The following is a 23,186-nucleotide window of genomic DNA, read 5'->3' on the forward strand; positions in this document are numbered from 1 at the left end:
AATTGAAGCCTTAGTTCTTTCCTTAAGTAAAGCATTCATTCATTATTCCACTTATACTGCTACTAATATTCAGTCACGTACCACTTCTCATTTGCTACTGTTAAAAGTTGTAAATACCATAACTGAACCTTTTAATTTCTGATTCTAGTTCTGCCGCTTCAAAACATACTTTATACCGCTTGGTATATCGTACGTATGGCGTTAGTTCTAATTCCTAATCGTAGCTCTTTCATTGTCTATCACTATATAGTTAATACTATTACATATAGTTGGGGAAAAAACATTAGGTCACTAATATCTGTCATAGAAAGATTGCCATCTTTGTTTTTTGTTCATCAGTCAGCTGTTGTTGCTTCTACATTCTGTTCCCTTTCTTGCCTCTTCTCAGTGAGCAGCCTGGATCCTGCTGCAGCAAAAGGCTTCATTGAACTGGGAGGGAAGAATGGATGGCCTACCTCACAAGGTCTCTGTTGTGGGGAAGGGAAGGAGATCGTAAGCCGGTTTGATTCTCCTTAAAAGGTAGAGAAAGTCGGTATAAAACCAACTCTACTTCTTTCTCAACACAGTTTCACGCCACTTGATTTTCTTTTCAATGCCACTGAAGCAGCAGTTTTATGCCTTTTCAAGTGGACATGTACTGAAATGTGTATTCCCCCCCCCCCCAAAGAAGAGGTATGATTGTTTCATCTTTCTTATGTGATTTTCTTGGAAAGTGACCAAGTACAGATCCTTGCAAGATAGATAGACTGGAAGAACCTTGTAAACTTACCCATGTTCCTGTTTGGTTATCATGGGAATCTTAAAAAATAATAATACAAGGGTGATTTCCTAAATATGTAAACATGAATGTGGAAGCAGGAAGTGGGGCCAGACATCTGGGGAGCCAAGTGACTTTATTCTTGGCTTGCAGTTAACCCGTTACGATATGGGGAGGGGCTGTGGCTGAGTGCATCTGCTTGGCATGCAGAAGGTCCCAGGTTCAATATCCGGCATCTCCATTTAAAGGGACTAAGCAAGTAGGTGATGTGAAAGACCCCTGCCTGAGAGCCTGGAGAGCCGCTGCTGGTCTGAGTAGACAATACTGACTTTGATGGAAGGCTTTAAAGAGGGGACATGTACATGGAGGAGTGGGCTATGCATGGCTACTAGTCAAAATGGATACTAGTCAAGATGCATACCTATTCTCTCTAGTATCACAGGAGCATGCCTCTTATATTAGTTGCTGTGGAACACAGGCAGGATAATGCTGCTGCAGTCATCTTGTTTGTGGGCGTCCTAGAGGCACCTGGTTGGCCACTGTGTGAACAGACTGCTAGACTTGATGGACCTTGGTCTGATCCAGCAGGGCTTTCCTTATGTTGTTATGGAGGATAGGGCTTTCCATGGCTACTAGTCAAAATGGCTACTAGTCATGATGCATACCTATTCTCTCCAGAATCAGAGGTGCATGCCTATTATATTAGGTGCTGTGGAACCCAGGCAGGATAATTCTGCTGCAGTCATCTTGTTTGTGGGCTTTTTAGAGGCACCTGGTTGGCCACTGTGTGAACAGACTGCTGGACTTGATGGACCTTGGTCTGATCCGGCAGGGCCTTTCTTATGTACTTATTACTGAGAATGCCAAACATGAAATGTGTGTTTCTTTCCAGCTAAAACAGAGCTAGGAAGTGGGCTTGCAACTTTACAGTTTCCCCCTCGTTTTATGTTAGAGTTAAACTTGTTTCAAGCAAAACAGCATTTTTTAAAAAAGAAAAGAAAAGAGAAACAAAGTGGGAACATTCTGATCTTGTGTCTGCATTTTGCCGTTTAGACTTCGAAATACTCTGTAGCCAAGGGAAATGCCAGGCCGTTCTCCGATAGGAACACTGCCGTCCTTGATACGCCACATCTGTCTTTCGTGAAGCCCGTTTACTGAGATCTTGCTAGGAGCTGGAATGCCGAACGTAGGCTAGACTTGGAGACGACTCACACGGCTCATGAAAGACAGTTTGCGTCCAACAAACGGCATCATTGTTCGGATGTTTGTAACCAGTTGTACTGCCCTGTTGGACTCGGAGCGGGCGCAGTTAAAGACGGGAAGTCGAAGTGGTTGGGTTATCTGAAACGCTCCTCTGTGACAAAGAAAAGAAATACTTTTTCCCCGTCTTCTGCGCCCTCATGCCTCAATTTTTGTAGCCGGCTGAACAGAATGGACATTGTGTAGTTGCTTTACTATGTGGTGACCTAGAAGGAAGGATCTTGACCCATGAGGACCAAGGCCGTAACCAGCATTCATGCCGGGAGAAGGAAAGAAAACATAAAGGGTAAACTGTCCTTTTGAAACCCCAAATTTTGTTCCGGTCTCCTTTAGTACTCGTAAATGGGGGTTGGGAGTTTGGTGAATTAATGCTTCGACGGGTACCCAAAGGTTGGGTGGGAAAGGACTCAATTATGTATAGAAATATATTCATTTTAAGGAGCTGTTGTCTATATTAAAAACAATTACAATTTTATATTAAAAGAAAGGACAAATGGCAACTGATACAGGTTGATGAACTAAAATCACAATCCAAACGCGTTTTGGCCCCCTGGCCTTCATCAGTGGACTAATATCACTTATTATGTACAGATACCGTTTAACTGGTTGATATTGGTATGCACACCTTGTATGGAAGGCTGACACAGCCCAGAAAAGAACAAGCAGGGGCTGTAGCTCAGTGGTAGAGCATCTGCTTGGCATGCAGAAGGTCCCAGGTTCAATCCCCAGCATCTCCAGTTAAAGGGACCAGGCGAGGAGGTGATGCGAAAGACCTCTGCCTGAGACCCTGGAGAGACCCTGGCGGTCTGAATAGACAATGCTGACTTTGATGGACCGAGGGTCTGATTCAGTGTAAGGCAGCTTCATGTGTTCATGCATTCCACGGCAGTGGCCTGTTTAATTTTATAAATTTTAAAGAATATTTTGGGCAGAGTCAAATTGGAATACATCCCTACATACATACCTGTTATAATTCTGCTATAATAACTGTTATACATGTTGTATTATGTACTGGCGTGCATTATAAGTGATGTTATTAGACCACTGATGAAGGCCAGGGGCGGGGGCGAAATGTGTTTGGATTGTGGTTTTAGTTTATGAGAGCGTGGTGTAGTGGTTAAGAGTGGTGGTTTGGAGTGGTGGACTCTGATCTGGTGAACCGGGTTGGCTTCCCCACTCTTCCTCATGAAGCCAGCTGGGTGACCTTGGGCGAGTCACAGCTCTCTCAGCCCCACCTACTTCCCAGGGTGTCTGTCGTGGGGAGGAGAAGGGAAGGTGATTGCAAGCCGGTTTGATTCTCCCTTAAGTGGTAGAGAAAGTTGGCATATAAAAACCAACTCTTCTTCTTTTTCTTCTTAAGGTCTGAAGAAGTGCAGTCATGCTGAAATAAACGTTAATTTTTAAGGTCCCACAGGACTTGGATTGCATCTTTTGAACTATAACATAGTTCAAAAATAAGAATCGTGGCCATTTTAATATTAGCCTTTTCAGGATTTATCTTTGGGGCATCGGGAAGCTTGTGCCGGTAATCAGACATAAATACATCTATAAAGTGTTACCAGCCGTGTTAATCTTGTGGAATGTCTTCAGTGTAGATGTTGGAGAATTTCATTGCCTTTAATAGTGTTTAGTGGATTTTGAGTTTTGATTTTAGTGTAGTAGGGCTAGAAATCCAGTTAAAATACTATCATATGCTTATTTAGGCTGCAGCTTTGGTACTCGTAAATACTTTACCGTTATTCGTAAGGCACAATTAAGTTATTCAAAAGTCTTTTCAAGGCATGGATAGGGAGATTTTTATTCTTATGCTACTTGTTGGTGTGCTGTATAAATGGAGGATTTTTTTTCGGGTGGTGGTGGTGGAGAAGAAGAAGAGTTGGTTTTATATATATCTGACACTTAAGGAAGAATCAAACAGGATTACAACCACCTTCCCCTCCCCGCAACAGACATCCTGTGAGGTAGGTGGGGCTGAGAGAGCTCTAAGAGAGCTGTGAAAAGCCAAGGTCACCCAGCTGGCTTCATGTAGAGGAGTGGGGAAACCAACCTGGTTCACCAGATCAGCATCTGACGCTCATGTGGAGGAGTGGGGAACCTGGTTCTCTAGATTAGAGTCCACTGCTCATGTGGAGTGGGGAATCAAAACCGGTTCTCCTGATTAGAGTCCTCTGCTCATGTGGAGGAGTGGGGAATCAAATCCGATTCTCCAGATTAGAGTCCGCCGCTCATGTGGAGGAGGGGGATCAAAACCAGTTCTCCAGATTAGAGTCCGCCGCTCATGTGGAGGAGTGGGGAATCAAACCCGGTTCTTCAGATTAGAGTCCACCACTCATGTGGAGGAGTGGGGAATTAAACCCAGTTCTCAACTTAGAGTCTACCATTCCAAACCACCACTCTTAACCACTACACCATGCTGGAGGACATTTTATCTTTGATAAAGGATCGTATGATATGGATTCACTTAATTTTATTACACTTGTTTCCCATCCACGTGGTTCCCGAATAATTTCCCAGCCAGCCACCGGGGAGACCAGACTGCCTCAGCAGCCTGCAGCTGTCAAAGGACGTTATGTAAGTTCCAAATGTAATATTGGAGATGATAAACATCTGTTGATAGCGCCTGCTGTCAGTGGCGTCCACGGCTGACTGATGCTGTGACAGGATGGGGAAACAAGAAGGAATCTGAATGAGGTGGTACAAAATAAAGCAGTCCGCAGCTTCTGGCCTGCATCCTCAAATGCATCACTCTGGGAAGGAAATCAAATCAGGGGCTTTTGCCATTCACCTACTTAATGCAAGATGCCATTCCTTAGGAATTGTGTAACTTATAACTCAGGTCAATGAAGGTGACCACTGCGTCTACTTTTTGAGGCGCTCCATTTGTAGAGAGAGAAAGATTAAAAAAAATTGTTTTGCTCAAATTCATAGCAAACGATACAATTCCAACACCTTAAATAATATTATACCTAGATCATAAACAAAATTTCCAAAGATTAAAAAAACATAACACAATATTTAATAAAATCAATTGAAAACCGCTTGACTCAGCCTTCCACCATTCTGAGGTCGGTAAAAGGAGTACCCAGCTTGCTGGGGGTAAAGGGAAGACGACTGGGGAAGGCACTGGCAAACCACCCCGTAAACATAGTCTGCCTAGGAAACGTCGGGATGTGACGTCACCCCATGGGTCAGGAAAGACCCAGTGCTTGCACAGGGGACTACCTTTACCCTCTACCTAATAACATACTGCAATTTTAATTAAAAATTATCGATCTGGTTATCAAATTACAAATTACAATTACAAATATTGAACACCAGATATCGCATGTAAAATACTGAATATGACAGAGATACCATCCATCTGATAATCAGCCATGTTTTGGCTTGGTTTTTTTTTACTTCTTTGTTCATAAAAATATGATACATTTATAAAATATTTCTGTGAGCAGAGTATAAATTGGCTCTCTGGCTTTTCCAGTGATTTTTCTTTCTGTAGTTGTAGAAAGGTATGTAATTCCTGGCTCTTACACTGGGCAACTGAGAAAGTATAGAGAATGTCCATGGATGACTTTAATTGTCTCTCCGAACCCTCTACATACACAAGGTGATTTCTGTCTGCCTCACATCTGACACTGAGGGGAAAGGAAGAAGAAGAAGAGTTGGTTTTTATATGCCGACTTTCTCTACCACTTAAGGGAGAATCAAACCGGCTTACCATCACCTACCTTCCTTTCCCCACAACAGACACCCTGTGAGGTAGGTGGGGCTGAGAGATCTCTTAATAGAACTGTAACTTGCCCAAGGTCACCCAGCTGCCTTCGTGTGTAGGAGTGGGGAAACCAATCCGGTTCACCAGATTAGCCTCCACCGCTCATGTGGAGGAGTGGGGAATCAAACCCAGTTCTCCAGATCAGAATCCACCGCTCCAAACCACTGTTCTTAACCACTACACCACGCTGGCAGAATGGGATCTTCCTGTTTCCTTGTTCATCAGAGCCAGAGGCCTTTAATGAACAGCATGGGGAGTAGAGGGAGAGGAAACCATCCTATTGATGAAAGTAACCTTCTATCATTGGTGGGATACAGGCCAGTCGCCGTCATTTTGGGGGTTCCCTGAAGGACCCAAGGCAGTTCACAAGAGGTAGGCCACTTGGCATTAAGAACAAACTTAAAAGCGATCAATGGTTAATAACAAATTAATGACTGTGTATGAACATAGGAAGCTGCCATATTCAGAACGAGATCATTGGACCATCAAAGTCAGTACTTAGACTGGCTGCAGCTATCCGAAACGTAGAAACATCAAGCTGGAAGGGACCTCAAGGGAGAGCCAGCGTGGTGTAGTGGTTAAGAGCAGTGGTTTGGAGCGGTGGAGTCTGATCTGGAGAACCGGGTTTGATTCCCCACTTCTCCACATGAAGCCAGCTGGGTGACCTTAGGCTAGTCACAGTTCTCTCTGAACTGTCTCAGCCCCACCTACCTCACAAGGTGCCTGTTGTGGGGAGAGGGAGGGAAGGTGATTGTAAGCCGTTTCTCCAGATTAGAGTCCATTGCTCATGTGGAGGAGTGGGGAAACCAACCCGGTTCACCAGATTAGAGTCTGCCACTCGTGTGGAGGAGTCGGGAATCAATCCCAGTTCTCTGGATTAGAGTCTTCCTCTCTTACCCCCTACGCCACACTGGCACATCTTGGGGCTTGTTAGGCAAGTCAGGAGATTTAACATTAATAATAATAATAATAAAAAAACTTTCAGAGATTTGAAATCCCCTTCACATTTTTTTCCAACCTTTCACATTTTTCTACAAACCTGAGGAACCCCCACTTTACGGAGAAATGCTTCCTAGCTATAATTGGCCTCATTCTATGGATTTTTTTAAAAAAATCTTGAGTTTCAGGTTCAGCATTAGATATACAATGGCAATACCCCAGGGGAAACCTATTGTGGGCCCAGCTAACCAGCCAGAAAGCAGCATTTTAACACAAAAAAGTTTAATAATGCCACTTTAAGCCTTAAACTTGGCACTTTGAGAACTGATTAATTTCCCATTTCAGAACCTGTAAATCATCTTTATATGCTGGGAAAGAATTTCCCCCGGGTCCCCTGATGCCTTTTTTTAATGTCTCTCTCTCTCTCTCGCGCTGCTTTTAATAATTGTCATGTGAGTCTGGATTAACATAATATTAAACTGTCAAAGTGGCTTGCAAGAAAGCTGCAGTTGACGATTGCCAAAAAGTAAGGAGGATTATTTCATGTCAGTGTGAATGTATGATTTTTTCTGTGATAAATGTAGCAAGTTATCAAAAGCTATGGAACATGTCAGACTTTATTACTCTTCCGTACACCATCGGGAAAAGAAGTCCAAATCTTGCTATAAATCTTTCTTCCGCTTTTTTTTTTAAAGCATGACTGAAAAGGTATTATATTCTAAACATTTTTAGACTTTAAATTAGGCATTGAACACGCTGAGGTTCCCCCTCCCCCCTTTTCTGGAGATCATTGGCAACGCTTTTCCTTTTAGCGTTTGTGCTCCGGGTTGGGACGATTTTAAATCAAGGTGATTTAAAGTCATGAATGAAAAAAATAATATCAATTTTCAATTGTTGAGTGTAACCAAGCTTTCTGTTTTGCAAAGTAACCGTCAACGATTGTATGTCTTAACTGCACAATAATTTCCACGTATCAGATTCCAGTTAAGTGGAGTTTCCATGGTATCTGGGGCAAAATTTTGCTTAGGGACATGGTGGGGAGGGGGCTTTGAAATCAGTGGATTATGCCTGGCTGTCTCTGTTCACGTGCAAACACGCTAAGCAGGATGGCTTGATCTCGAACAGCCCGTCTGGTTCATGTTTAATCAGAAATAAAGTTGAGAAATGACACCTCCAAGTCCAGTTGGGCTTATTTCCGGGTAAGTACTGCATAGGAAGCCACAGCCTTCAATTTGCAAGATCTGAGCAAGGCTGTCAAAGATAGGACATTTTGGAGAACTTTCATTCATAGGGTTGTCATGAGTCGGAAGCGACTGGACGGCACTTAACACACACACACTGCATAGGCTTGCAGCCTGAGGTTTACCTAGGAGTAGGGCTGTCAAAAAAAAAAAATTCGGTACAGTTCGGATTCGGCCGAATTTGGCCCTTGTGGGTTTGGTATGTGCCGAAGTCCGAACTCCCCCACTTCGGATCCGTTCAATTCGGCGGGAATTCAAAGTTCGGAAAAAAAATTCGGCCGAATAAAGCCATTAAAAACACAATCGCGCCTTTCTGCGGCTCTGGGGGGGGGGGATTTTTGGGCTTAGAGTCCCAAACTTTCAGCAGAGCTTCAAAGGACGTATATTGAAAGACTCCCCAAGTTTTGTAAAGATTGGGTCAGGGGGGGCTGAGATATGGGCCCTGAAAGGGGTCCCCCCCACCCTTAATGTGCATCTCTCAGCAGAGCTTGCCGCCCACCACAAAGCTCCCAGCCCCGACAAACAGCTGATGAGAGCAAGGGCGGGGCAGATGCTAAGAACTTTGCAAAGCAACACAACTGAAAAGCAACACCTTTGCAAACATGCAAAGGGCGGGGCAGGTGTGAAGAATTTTGCAAAACAATACAACTGCAAAGCAACACAAGCACGCAATGCAACACCTTTGCAACAGTGCAAAGCAACACCTGACACCTGGGAGTTTGCATACCATGGAAAGGGACAGAGGCAGCTAGCTATGCATAATGAGCAGGATGGGGTGGAATTTCTCCTTTTGCATTGGACTTGGGACCAGGCAGATGCATTCTTTAAGTCACCATTTGAAAACCAGTTTTGAGCAAGCATCAAAATAACCTAACTGATCTTATGAATGAGGGAAAACCTGAAGAATAAAAATGAAGCCCCCCCCCTCAAACCAGGGAGAGAGAGAGACTGGAGGGGGAACACACACCCCAGGCAGAACCGGCAAAAGCCGCCTTTGGCTTCCCCCCCCCCACCCACAGAAACTGCTCCCTCCCCACACACACACACAGACTCTGCTTTTCCCCCCCACACACACATAGAAAAAAAAATTATAGATTAAAGCCCCCAAAGGGGTCTTACTGTGGCTGTCTTCTGTTCCAGCAGGAGGGGCTGGGAGGCTGGGTAATCCAATATGATTCCATTTGTATCCAATATAAGATCCATATGTATGCATCTCTCGAGGGTGATCCATTCATCCCAATAGGGAAAAGGGGAAAGCCCATATCTCGGGGGCCCCCGACCCAATGTGTACAAAACTTGGGTGGTCTCTTAAAAAGCCTTGTCTGAAGCTCCGCTGAAAGTTTGGGGTCGGCACACCCAAAAATGCGCCCCCTGCAGCCACGGAAAGAGAAAAGGGGGGTAGCCGATATTTCAGCCCCCACTGAACCCATCTTTACAAAACTTGGGTGGTCTCTTAAGAGGGATTGTCTGAAGCTATGATAAAAGTTTGGGGGCTGCACCCCCAAAAAAGCGCCCCCTGCAGCCACGAAAATGGAAAAGGGGGGAGAGGAAAAAGGGGTGGAGCCCATATCTCGGGACCCCCTGACCCAATGTTTACAAAACTTGGGGGGTATCTTAAGAAGCCTTGTCTGATGCTCCGTTGAAAGTTTGGGGTCGGCACACCCAAAAATGCGCCCTCTGCAGCCATGGAAAGAGAAAGGGAGGGAGCCCATATCTCGGGACCCCCTGACCCAATGTTTACAAAACTTGGGTGGTCTCTTAAGAAAACTTGTCTGAATATCCCCTGAAAGTTTGGGGTCTGTACCCCAAAAAATGCGCCCCCTGCAGCCACGGAAAGGAGCGAATGTGCACCAGCACCCCCTCACACACACATGAGGATTTCCCTCTCTCTATCTCTTTCCCCGGCCGGCCGCACATCAGCTGATTCCTCCAGTACTCAATCCTGACTGATTGGCCAGAAGAAGACCCAGCTTGGCCACCGATTGGCCGGGGGAGGAGAATGCTGCTTACTGAAGGTTATGCTGCTTACTGACGGCCCCGAATTGGCCGAATTTATTCGCGAACTCCCGAACTCGCTGAATTCGGCCCCCCCGGTTGCCCGCCAGGTTTGAGTTCGGTTCCTCCCGAACTAAAAAACGCCGAATCAAGGGAAATTCGGCTGATTTTCAGTTCGGGCCGAACCAAATTGACAGCCCTACCTAGGAGTAAGCCCCATTGACCATGGTGCCACTGAACATGGTATTCTGCTCTGATTAGACCTCACCTAGAGTATTGTGTTCAGTTTTGGGCACCGCAATTTAACAAAGATGTAGACAAGCTAGAACGTGTCCAGAGAAGGGCAACAAAGATGGTGAGGGGTCTGGAGACCAAGTCCTATGAGGAAAGGTTGAAGGAGCTGGGTATGTTTAGCCTGAAGAGGAGAAGACTGAGACGGGATATGATAACCATGTTCAAGTACTTGAAGGGCTGTCATATAGAGGAGGGTGCTGAGTTGTTTTCTGTTGCCCGAGAAGGTCGGACCAGAACCAACGAGTTAAAATTAAATCAAAAGAGTTTCTACCTAGACATTAGGTAGAATTTTCTAACAGTCAGAGCGGTTCCTCAGTGGAACAGGCTTCCTTGGGGAGTGGTAAGCTCTCCTTCCCTGGAGGTTTTTAAGCAGAGGCTAGATGGGCATCTGTCAGCAATGCTGCTTCTATGACCTTAGGCAGATTATGAGAGGGAGGGCACCTTGGCCATCTTCTGGGCATGGAATATGGGTCACTGCGGTGTGGGGAGTAGTTGTGAATTTCCTGCATTGTGCAGGGGGTTGGATTAGATGCCCCTAGTGGTCCCTTCCAACTCTATGGTTCTATGATTTACTCCCAAACCAATCATGTGTGGGATCTGTGTGTAAATGCCCAGACCTTTTCAGGAGGTGATGGCTGATATAGAGAGCACATTTTGGGGAGGGGCCATGGCTAAGGTTCCCACAGTAAGACCTCACCTGTCAATACTGGTGGAGAGTGGGTTTCCACATACTTTGAACTGGAACTGTTCAGGGCTACAGAAATCCAAATCAGCACATTTTGAAGTTGGCCCCCAAATTAACTGGAATCCAATGCCGGTTCGAAAGGAAAGGCTATGAGGAAAGGCTGAAGAGTCTGAGACTTTTTTAGTTTAGAAAAGAGAGAACACACGATAGAGGCTTATAAAATTAAGTACCAGGTGGAGACAGCTGACAGAGAACTTTCTCTCTCTCTCTCTCCCAAAATACTAGAACTCGATGGTATCCAATAAAGCTGATGGGCAGTTGACTCAGGATTGACAAAAGGAATATGGAATTCGCTGCCAGAGGATGCAGTGATGGCCGCAGGCATAGAGGGCCTTAGAAGGGTATTGGACAGTTTCATGGAGGATACATCTATCAGTGGCTACTAGCCATGCTGACTAAAAGGAAGCTCCACGTTCAGTGGCAGTCAACCTCTGAATACCAATGCCCAGGAGGCAACATCAGGGGAAGGCCTCGACCTCTGTGCCCTGTCGCTGGACCTCCAGAGGAACTGGTTGGCCACAGTGTGAGACAGGATGCTGGGCTAGATGGGCCACTGGTCTGATCCAGCAGGGCTCTTCTTATGTTCTTTGGGTGCTGGGCTAGATGGGCCACTGGTCAGATCCAGCAGGGCTCCTTATTTTCTTAGGATGCTGAACTAGATGGACCACTGGTCAGATCCAGCAGGGCTCTTTTTATGTTCTTAGGATGCTGGACTAGATGGACCACTGGTCTGATCCAGTAGGGCTCTTCTGATGCTCTTTGGGTGCTGGACTAGATGGACCACTGGTCTTATCCAGCAGGGCTCTTCTTATGTTCTTAGGATGCTGGACTAGATGGACCACTGGTCTGATCCAGCAGGGCTCTTCTTATGTTCTTAGGATGCTGGACTAGATGGACCACTGCTCTGATCCAGCAGGGCTCTTCATAGGATGCTGGACTGGATGGACCACTGGTCTGATCCAGCAGGGCTCTTCTGATGTGCTTAGGATGCTGGACTAGATGGTCCACTGGTCTGATTCAGCAGGACTCTTATGTCCGTAGGTTGCTGGACTAGATGGACCACTGGACTGATCCAGCAAGGCTCTTCTTATGTTCTGTAAACGTGTGAACTTAGGACTGGGTACTCGGCTGTTCTGTTAAGCAGTCAAACGTGTGGCCTTAGTAATTGTTGGCATGTGATAGGAAGAGCAGAATGGGGAGGGAGGGAGGAGGGAGAGAGGAAAGCTGAGCGTGGAGGAATATGCTGGTAAAAAAGGCATATGCTGGTGATAACTCGGTTCACGTTCCGCTTGATTTAGAAGAAGTAAATCAATCTTGGTTTCGCCGCATGGGAGGATATGTAGTTACAAAAGGTAGCACATTGAGTCTTAACCCCTGCTTCCTTCCTCTGGCAGAGGGGCATTATTATTTCAGTAACAGCGCCAGCTCTGAGCCCTTTTACACACCTCGGCCAGGAATTCCCGGCGCTGCCGAGCTTATAGTATAAAGAAAGAACTCGGCAACAAAGACACACGCTCAAGAAATGATGGAATGTGAGGAGTGGAGACACAAAGGAATGAAAAGGATAATATGGGATCTGAAAGAGGGTTTCTTTTTTACTGGGGGCAACAGTTGGAGGGAAACAATAAAGCATAGTAAGAGACTTTACACGGGAAGGTGTATATTTTGAACAAAGGAAGAGTTGTGTGTCCAATACTAGTGATGTGGCTTTTCTGGAAAGATTGGGAGTCGGAACATTTTTCCAGTGCCCTAAATAGAGCATGGACCGATTTAGTATGTTGGTTTTTTTAAAAAAAATTAGTGAGTAAAGAAAAAAAATCAGGTATGTCCTCATTGGGGAGAAAGGTGCGATACAAATAAAGTAAATAAAATAAACAAATGTTAATTTGATGTCCCGGTAGCAGCAGATACTTGAGCTGAAATATTCGATAGGGAGTGGGTAGACAAATCAAGTGTGCCTGTGTGTGTTAAATGAATAAATTGAAAGCTTTACGTGGAAAGTATTTTAATTGGACTAGTACAGTGGTCGGCAAACTCATTAGTCAACAGAGCCAAATATCAACAGTACAATGATTGAGATTTCTTTTGAGAGCCACCTAAAAGCAGATGCTCCACCACTGACCCACAGCCCGTCCCAAAAGGTGCAAGTGCAGACTTCCCCCCTCCCAGTTCCCAAGGCCCCCCCCAAAAAAGGGCAATCGAGGCTGGCTGCCCAACACTCGGAGCCCCCCCCTGCCACCACCCCCAGGAAGGGGGCTCCTCTCCGCCCCTGCCACCCCGGCGCTGGGCATTGGCAGGCGGTCGGCCTCCCCCTGCCTTGGCCCGGGCGGGGTGGGGCAGGGGGGCAGCAGCGTCCGCAGGCGGGTGGGCAAACGGGCTGCGGCTCCTTCCGACGGCGCGTCCTGCCGCGGGGGATGGGGTGCCGTGGCGGGCGAGTGGGCTGTGGCTTGGCCACAAATGACCGGTCTGCCAAGAGCCTTCCTTGGGCGGGGGCCGGCGGAAACAGGCCCGCGGTGGGCGGTGGGGGAGAACCTCCTTGCCTGCCTGCCTGCCTGCCTGCCTGCCTGGAAGGGGCGGCCCCCAACCTCGCCGGCCCCGGCGCCTCCAAGCCCAGCGCTGGCAGGAGGGGAGGGTGCGCTGGCCCCACCCCCCTGGGCTGGGACGTGAGGCGCGCCGGGCTCTTTTCCCCCCTCCTGTCCGGCTGGGACCCCTGCAGCCAGGAGGGTGTGGAGGGGGAAGAGCCCCCTCCCCACTGGGCGTCAGGGCCACCCGGGGCTGCACCCCCGCCCCCTCCAGGAAGGCCTGGCCAGCCTGGGAGGCCTCCCTCCCTCCCTCCCTGGGCTTTGCTGGGTTTCTGGCCTTGGCGGAGGGTGGGCGCCGGCTGGCGGCGGCTGGAGTCGTCAGCGCCTCCCGCGAAGAAGTGCTGGCCGGCCGGCCAGCCAGCCGAGCCCCTGAGCCGACGGACGGGGTGGGTGGGGAGCCAGGGAGCTGCACTCAAGGGGCCAAAGAGCCGCATGCGGCTCGGGAGCCACGGTTTGCTGACCACTGGACTAGTAGTTGTAAATAATTGAAGGCAGTATAGCATGTACTTCCCTAACTCTGTTTAAAGTAAAGGGAAAAACTGAAGTAGCTGAAAACTGTTGACGTGCTAACTGGAGCGCACCCAAAAAACTGTGCATGAAATGTCATGGATGTGGTTGTATGCTTATTAGAAGAATTTAAATCTTATCTGTGGTGGTTGCTTGTTAGTACCATGAATGTGTGTGAAGTGCCGTCGAGTCGCTTCCGACTCATGGCAACCTTATGAATCAGTGTCCTCCAAAATGTCCTATCTTTAACAGCCTTGCTCAGGTCTTGCAAACTGAGGGCCGCGGCCTCCTTTATAGTCAGTCCATCTCATATTGGGTCTTACTCTTTTCCTGCTGCCTTCAACTTTTCGTTGCATGACTGTCTTTTCCAATGACTCTTGTCGTCTCATGATGTGACCAAATTACGACAGCCTCAGTTTAGTCATTTTAGCTTCTGGGGTCAGTTCAGGCTTGATTTGATCTCAAACCCACTGATTTGTTTTTTTGGCGGTCCAGGGTATCCGTAACACTCTTCTCCAACACCACATTTAGAAGGAATGTACTTTTTTTCCTATCATATCAGTAACATATCAGAGAGGAAAAAGATCACTTCCATATGAGAGGACACTGGGTTGCCAACCTCCAGGTGGTGGCTGGCGAATTCCTGCTACTACAGCTGATCTCCAGGCGACAGTAGCACATGACCCAGCGCCATCACAGCGTGACTTTCCCCGTTCCTGCTCCATTTTACTGGGGCACCCTCACCTTGCTGATATGTCATGGATTTTATGTTGTTTGGTGTTACTGGGGGAGAGGAAGAAGGGGAGGGGCCGTAGCTCAGTGGAAGAGCCTCAGCTTTGCCTGCAGAAGGTCACAGGTTCAATCCCCGCCGTCTCCTGTTAAAAGGGTCAGGTATTAGGGTGGTATGAAAGACCTCTGCCTGAGTCCCTGGAGAGCCTCTGCCAGTCAGAGCAGACAATACTGACCTCAATGGACCAGTGGTATCTGATTTCAGTATAAGGAGATTCATGTGAGAGAACATGTGGTAACTGCTTTTGGCAACAGCCACAACACATGTACTGGAGATTCCAGTTCATTCATACATACCTTATCTCTTTCACAAGCAGCGTATGTGTGTGTGGGGGGGCGGGGGTGGAAGAAGAAGAAGAGTTGGTTTTTATGTGCCGACTTTCTCTACCACTTAAGGGAGACTCAAACCGGCTTACAATCACCTTCCCTTCCCCTCCCCACGACAGACACCCTGTGAGGTAGGTGGGGCAGAGAGAGCTGTGACTAGCCCAAGGTCACCCAGCTGGCTTCATGTGGAGGAGTGGGGAAACCAACCCAGTTCCCCAGATTCGCCTCTGCCGCTGATGTGGAAAGCCTGGTTCTCCATATTAGAGTCCACCGCTCCTAACCACTATACCACGCTGGCTGGAGCCTTGTTACTTTTACACACACATACACATACACATACACACACACACAAACACACCTGCCTTCTCAAGGCCGGTATTGTCTACTCAGACTGGCAGTGGCTCTCCAGGGTCTTTCACATCACAGATGACCTGATCCTTTTATCTGGAGGTGCCAGGGATTGAACTTGGGACCTTCTGCGTTCCAAGCGGATGATTTACCACTGAGCCACTGGCCTCTCCTCTTTAAGTTTTAGGTGATGCCTCTGCTTTGGGGGCATTGCCTGAAATCCATCAGCCTCCCTCCGGGGTGCTTTGCCATCCAATAAAGATCATTTTATTAAGGGAGACACTCTCTCCTTTCGGGATCTTATTACTTAATGCTGCAGGTTGGAAATTGGTTTTAGATTTATGTCTTGAGTTATGGCTAATGTTTTAGTCTGGCTTGCTGATTTGTTTTAATTGATTATGCTGATGGATGATTTACGTTACGCATCCCTTTTGGAGTACTTAAAGATGAGAATGAGTCTAATTCATTTTGTAAATAAATAAATCTTGATCCTGGACTTGTATTTTATATTGAAGGCGAAAAAAATTAAGTACAGGACAAATACGGAAGATGAAGTTTTATTACCATTTGCCAGGCTGTACATTCTGCATGATGGAGTTTGATTGCTGTGTATATCTTATGACCGGGCCTGTCTTATGTTGTATCGCCTCCCTGTATAAGTGAGCCAGCGTGGGGTTGTGGTTAAGAGCATTGGTTTGAAGTGGTGGACTCTAATCTGGAGAACCGGGTTGCTTCCCCACTTCTCCACATGAGTGGCGGACGCTAATCTGGTGAACCAGGTTGGTTTCCCCACTCCTATACATGAAGCCAGCTGGGTGACCTTGGGCTAGTCACAGCTCTCTTGGAGCTTTCTCATCCCCACCTACCTCACAGGGTGTCTGTTGTGGGGAGGGGGAGGGAAGATGATTGTAAGCCGGTTTGATTCTCCCTTAAGTGGTAGAGAAAGTCAGCATATAAAAACCAACTACTTCTCCTCTTCTCCCTTCCGGAGACAATGACCAGCCATTACTTGACTTAATGGGAATGAGCCTTAGAAGTTCTTCATACTGCCCACCTTTTTTGCGTAACTTGGATATTGAGGACTTCCTGACTCCCGGCAAACAGTGTGGTGTAATGGTTAGAGTGTCTGACCAGGATCTGGGTTCAAATCCTCATTGGGCCATGGAAGTTTAGTGGGTGACCTTGGGCCAGTCACACACAGCCTAACCTACCTCACAGGATGGTTATGAGGATAAAATGGAGGAGAGGAGAATGATAATCAAAGCCCTTTTGGGTCCTGGTTGGGGAGAAAGGTGGCGTATAAATGAAGTAAGTAAGACAGTAGAGAATCATTCTATTCCTTATTACCTGTTGTATTCCTTTAAATTTTGGGATGATTTTGGATATGCATAGGCATTCCAGTGGTGTAGTCTTGGATTGGGGAATGGGTTCAAATCCCCCCATTACCATTGGGGAGAATGGTGGGGTCTAAATGAAGTAAATAAATACTGGAGAGAAAAGTGGAATGTAAACAAGAAGAAAATAGAGCCAGTGTGGTGTAGTAGTTAAGGTGTTGGATTAGAATTTGGGAAACCCAGGTTCGAATCCTGTCATGGAAACTTGCTGTGTGGCCTTGGGCCAGCCATACACTCTCAGCCTCGACCCTGGCAAGTCTTGGGATGGAAGACCTCCAAAAAATATCAGGGTCATGACGTGGAGGCAGGCAATGGAAAACCACTGCTGATTGAAAACCCTACAGGGTCGCCATAAGTGAGCTGTGACTTAATGGCAAAAATAAATAAATCCCAAAACAAAAACCAACCAGGTTTGCTGGGAAATGACAAACTATAGTCTATTCTGTTGCCCACAAACCTGCTTTCAGTCTCCTTTTCCTGTATTGCCATGTTTTCTTCACTGGAAAGCCTTCTGGTCCATTTTATTCCCCCCTGAAGGAAATTAACTCTTGAAAAAGTTCCCTGAACTTTTCCACTCACATAAGACCTGGCTTGGTGGTGATTTCCTCACTCCCCAGCCCTATTGTTTTTAGAGTAGATGCTAATGTGAATTCCCTCCAGCTGACTCCTCCTGCGGGATCCCCTTGTTGGCTATAATGGTTCCAGTTAACCTGGTGCAGCAATAAGTGCGTGCAGTTTTGAGTTGCGATAAATAGTTATTAGCCTGAAATTAATATTTTGGGCAGCACCATAATAAGCTTGATGCCATGAGAACCGAGCGTAGCGGTGAATTGCTCTCCGAACACGGCTGTGCCTCCATTTAGGTAAAATGTACTAACTTGCCTCTGCATGTTGGAGAACATTTCTAGTGCTTAATGCACCATGAATATGAGGAGCATTTGATCATGCAGTGATTAAAAGGCTGTTTTATTCGATAGCCCTGAAGTGATGAAAACTGCCGAACGCATGTTTGCACCGTAATCCTTTACAGATTACTTCAACGATGGATGCAGCGTCGATAGCCAGTGTGGTGAAGTGGTGAGAGGGTTGGGACTAGGGTCAGGGAGACCCGGGTTCGAATCCCCACTTTGCCGTGGCAGCTTGCTGGCTGACTCTCAGCCTAATCTTCCTCACAGGGTTGTTGGGAGGATAAAATGGAGCAGAAAATGATGTAGGCCTCTTTGGGTTCCCCATTGAGGAGAAAGGTGGGGTATAAACAAATTAAATAAATAAGACATTAGAGACTCATCGTATCCCTTACTACCTGGTGAATTCCTTTACATTTTGGGATGCTTTGGGATATGCATAGGTGTTGCAATGGGCAAGTGGTTCAATTCCCCCTATAACCATTAAATTCATTGGCTAGTGGGCAAGTCACTAGCTCTTGGCTAATATGTTCCACCAGGCCTATAGTTGAGTAAGTAGGGGGTTCTTCCTTGGTATTTCTGTCTCTTTTATCTAGTTGCGTGTGTTAATTGTGCGATCTGAATGGTTGCCTGCTTCAGAAGGGTCTCAACCCAGAATGGGGGGTCTAAAGGAAGTATTTCTTCACACAACGCATAGTTAAATTGTGGGACTCCCTGCCCCAGGATGTGGTGACGGCTGCCAACTTGGAAGGCTTTAAAAGGGGAGTGGACGTGTTCATGGAGGAGAGGGCTATCCGTGGCTACTGGTTAAAATGGATACTAGTCATGATGCATACCTATTCTGTCCAGGATCAGAGGAGCATGCCTGTTATATTATGTGCTGTGGAACACAGGCTGGACAGTGCTGCTGTCATCTTGTTTGTGGGCTTCCTAGAGGCACCTGGTTGGCCACTGTGTGAACAGACTGCTGGACTTGATGGGCCTTGGTCTGATCCAGCAGGGCCTTTCTTATGTTCTTACGAGGGCAGCAACGGTGTATATATCATGGCTGGCCTCCTTGTTCTCCCCACCCTCCTCTTGCTGTTCCATCTTGTCCCATCTTATGGACTGCGGTGGGGTCCTGGTTGCCTTCCCCTGACCCATACTAGCCCAGTCTCTCATTACTGTGCGCCAAATGGGTAAAACTAGGTTTTAATAAATGTAAAGGTCCCCTGTGCAAGCACCAGGTCATTCCTGACCCATGGGGTGGCGTCACATCCCGACATTTACTAGGCAGACTTTGTTTACGGGGTGGTTTGCCAGTGCCTTCCTCAGTCATCTTCCCTTTACCCCCAGCAAGCTGGGTACTCATTTTACCAACCTCGGAAGGATGGAAGGCTGAGTCAACCTTGAGCCGGCTACCTGAAACCATCTTCCGTTGGTATAAACTCAGGTTGTGAGCAGAGCTTGGACTGCAGTACTGCAGCTTGCCACTCTGCGCCACGGGGCTATGTTAAATTGTCGGAGTGTGTTGGAGTGAATTTTATGGACTGTTTTAATAATGATTGTTAGCTACTCTGAGCCCGGCCTGGCCAGGAAGAGAGCGCGACATAAATTGAATAAAATAATAAAAATCCCTCTACCTTATAAGGTTGGTGCGAGGATGAAATGGGGCGACTCCGTGGATAATTTTGTGAGCTTCCCGAGGAGTGAGAGGATGTAAATCTGGTGACGCTGTGCGACTTTTTCTCCCAGGACCCTTTTGAAGGCAAACTAAAAAACGGAGGATCGATGTTGCCAAGTCCCATTGCCCATTCTTTTACCTGTAGGTTGGCAACTGGGTGGGGGGAGAGGGGGAGATGGGCAGATTTAGTCCAAGGGCTGCCAGTCCCCCCCCCCACCCGTTGCTCAGAGGGGACAGCGTTCACCCCTCAAAATTCTCTTGAGTTCTCATGCCGTTCATTCAACCTGCCCTGGCACCTGACGGTCCGCAATCCCTCCGCGCTTCGATTCACCCGTCACGTCTGCTTTCCTGATGTGTCAAGCCCTCGCTCCTGCCGGGTTTCCTGGCCTGACCGGTGTTGTTTTTCCCCTCGGACGCTGTTCTCGGTGTTCACTTAAGTGTCCTCAGGGGGGAAGCAAAGCCAAATATGTTTCTTGAGCAGCGCAGAGGTCTCCCAGTCTTCACACTTCATGTATGTGATCTGATTCGTTTTGCAGTTTTCAGGAGCAAAATCCCCTGTTGGCAGGATTGCGGTTTTGAGATACCTAAGAATGACGTAACTAGAAGCTAAGCCCGTAAGTGAACATCATAGAAATCATAGAATCATAGAGTTGGACCGGGTGACAGAGGCCATCTAGTCCAACCCCCTACTCAATGCAGGATCAGCCTAGAGCATCACTGACAAGTGTTTGTCCAGCCTCTGCTTAAAGACTGCCAGTGAGGGGGAGACCACCACCTCCCTAGGTAGCTGATTCCACTGTCAAACAACTCTTACTGTAAAAAATATTTTTCCTACTATCCAGCTGGTACCTTTCTGCCCTCAATTTAAACCCATCGTTGCAAGTTTTATCTTCTGCTTCCAACAGGAACAGCTCCCTTCCCTCTTCCAAGTGACAGCCCTTCAAATCCTTCAAGAGAGCAATCCTGTCCCCCCTCACCCTCCTCTTCTCCAGAATGAACATTCCCAAGTCCCTCAGCCTTTCCTCATAGGGCTTGGTCTCCTGGCCCCTGATCATCCTCGTCACTCTCCTTGTACCCGCTCTATTCTGTCCACATCCATTTTGAAGTGGGGCCTCCAGAACTGCACACAGTACTCCAGGTGCGGCCTGACCAATGCAGTGTACAGCGGAACTATGACATCTTGCGATTTGGATGTTATGCCTCTGTTGATGCACCCCAAGATCGCATTAGCTTTTTATGCCGCTGCATCACACTGGCTGCTCATATTTGACTTACGGTCCACCCCGTACCCCAAGATCTTGCTCACACACACTGTTGCCCAGAAGTGTATCCCCCATCCAGTATGCATGTCCCTCATTTCTGTTACCCAGATGTAGAACTCGGCACTTATCCTTGTTGAATTGCATCCTGTTCACAAACGCCCACTTTTCCAGTGTGTTCAGATCTTGTTGAATTCTGTCTCTACCTTCTGGTGGGTTCCCTGCTCCTCCCAATTTGGTGTCATCTGCGGATTTAATGAGTACACACTCCACACCCTCATCCAGATCATTTATAACAGGAGAGGACTTGATTGGAAGAACAGGGCGCATGTTCAACGGAAGACGCAGAACCCGTCAAGGCAGAAACAATGATGTATCAAACTCTCCCTTGTTATTTGGGCTCAGGCCTATCCCTAAAGAAAATGGACAGGGTTCAAAACTATCCCTGTTACCACAGAGACTTTTCCGATTTTTGAATCTAGGGAATCCTTTCTACTTGGATATGTCTGTTATGGGATCCTTTTGTTATGGGATCCCTTTGAGAGCCAGCATGGTGTAGTGGTTAAGCGCAGTGGCTTGGAGCGGTGGAGTCTGATCTGGAGAACTGGGTTTGATTCCCCACTCCTCCACATGAGCGGCGGAGGCTACTCTGGTGAACTGGATTTGTTTCCCCCCTCTACACAGGAAGCTAGCTGGGTGTCCTTGGGCAAGTCACAGCTCTCTCCGAACTCTCTCAGCCCCACCCACCTCACAGGGTGTCTGTTGTGGTGAGAGGAAGGGGATTATAAACCGGTTTGAGTCTCCCTTAAGTGGTAGAGTAAGTTGGCATATAAAAACCAACTCTTCTTCTTCTTTTTGCTAGCTGAGGGTTCAGGGGCAAAGCTCTTTTTGGTTTGTGCAAAGCTCCGTCCAGGCCTGTTAAATCTTGCTGTCTTCTTCCCCGAGCCATAATTTAGGTCTTTACTGCATTTAATTTGCAGGGCTCTCCTAATGCGCCTAACTGTCCTGTCACTGAGTACTGCAGGAAAAGAGCTGTGATGTGGCGATCTTTTGGACGGAACAGTCCCAATTGCCCTTTTCCTCACGGAGCCTCTCTCAGTAGTCTTCCGACGAACTCTGAAGTTACTCTGTGTGTGCGTGTGTGTTGTCACTTGCGACTCATGGCAACCCTATGAATCAGTGTCCTCCAAAACATCCTATCTTTAACAGCCTTGCTCAAGTGTTGCAAATTGAGGGCCGTGGCTTCCTTTATAGAGTCAATCCATCTCTTGTTGGGTCTTCCTCTTTTTCCGCTGCCCTCAACTTTTCCTGCCATGACTGTCTTTTCCAGTGACTGTTGTCTTCTCACAATGACCAAAGTACGACAGCTTCAGTTTAGTCATTTTAGCTTCTATGGTCAGTTCAGGCTTGATTTGATCTATAATCCACTGTTTTGGGTTTTTTGGCAGTCCAGGGTATCCATAACACTCTCCTCTAACACCACATTTCAAAGGAATCTACTTTCTTCCTATCAGTTTTCTTCATTGTCCAGCTTTCACATCCATACATAGCAAGAGGGAATAAGATGGCATGAATTAACTTAATCTTGGTTGCCAGTGACATGAACCAAAAAAGTTCTGCTCCCATGGAAGAGGGAGGAGGCAGTGACTTCACTTTCCTCCTCTTCCTCTTCAGCTGGCATGAGTGGATATTGCTCTGTATGGGCCCTTCCCAACCCTGGGCGATCAACTTTCCCAAGGTTGTAAGGGGTTGTGGGGGGAAGGATGGAAGATCCACAACCAGCAGAGTCTTCCTGAGAGCCAGCGTGGCGTAGTGGTTAAGAGCGGTGATTTGGAGCTGTGGACTCTGATCTGGTGAGCTGGGTTTGATTCTCCACTTTTCCATATGAGCGGTGGACTCTAATCTGGAGAACTGGGTTTGATTCCCCACTCCTCCACATGAAGCCTGGTGGGTGACCTTGGGCCAGACACAGTTCTCTCTAAACTCTCTCAGCCCCACCTACCTCACAAGGTGTCTGTTGAGGGGAGGGGAAGGGAAGGTGGACTCTTACAAGATTCATTGTCTGTCGAAGGCAATATCGTGTCGTGACCGGAGTGGACTCAGCAGGTCCAGACTCCTTCTTGCCATGATGAAACTCAATCGGGCAACCTTGGCCCGGTCATCCTCTTTAAGCCTAACCTACTCAATTTCATCATGGCACAGTACAGATGGGGAGGGACCGTAGCTCAGTGGTAGAGCATTTGCTTGGCGTGCAGAAGGTCTCAGGTTCAATCTCCGGCATCTGCAGTTAAAGGTATCAGGCAAGTAGGTGTTGTGAAAGACCTCTGCCTGAGTCCCTGGAGAGCCGCTGCCAGTCTGAGTAGACAATACTGACTTTGATGGACCAAGGGTCTGAGTCAGTAGAAGGCAGCT

General features: G+C 47.3%; 1 protein-coding gene across 3 annotated transcripts in view; it reads left to right on the forward strand.

Annotated features, from left to right (window-relative positions):
- USP6NL (USP6 N-terminal like) overlaps positions 1-23,186 on the forward strand; it is a 170,342-nt gene that overhangs the window by 71,249 nt on the left and 75,907 nt on the right. The window lies entirely within an intron of this gene.

Source organism: Euleptes europaea, chromosome 3 (genome assembly GCF_029931775.1).
Source record: "Euleptes europaea isolate rEulEur1 chromosome 3, rEulEur1.hap1, whole genome shotgun sequence".
In the NCBI taxonomy this organism is placed as follows: domain Eukaryota; kingdom Metazoa; phylum Chordata; class Lepidosauria; order Squamata; family Sphaerodactylidae; genus Euleptes; species Euleptes europaea.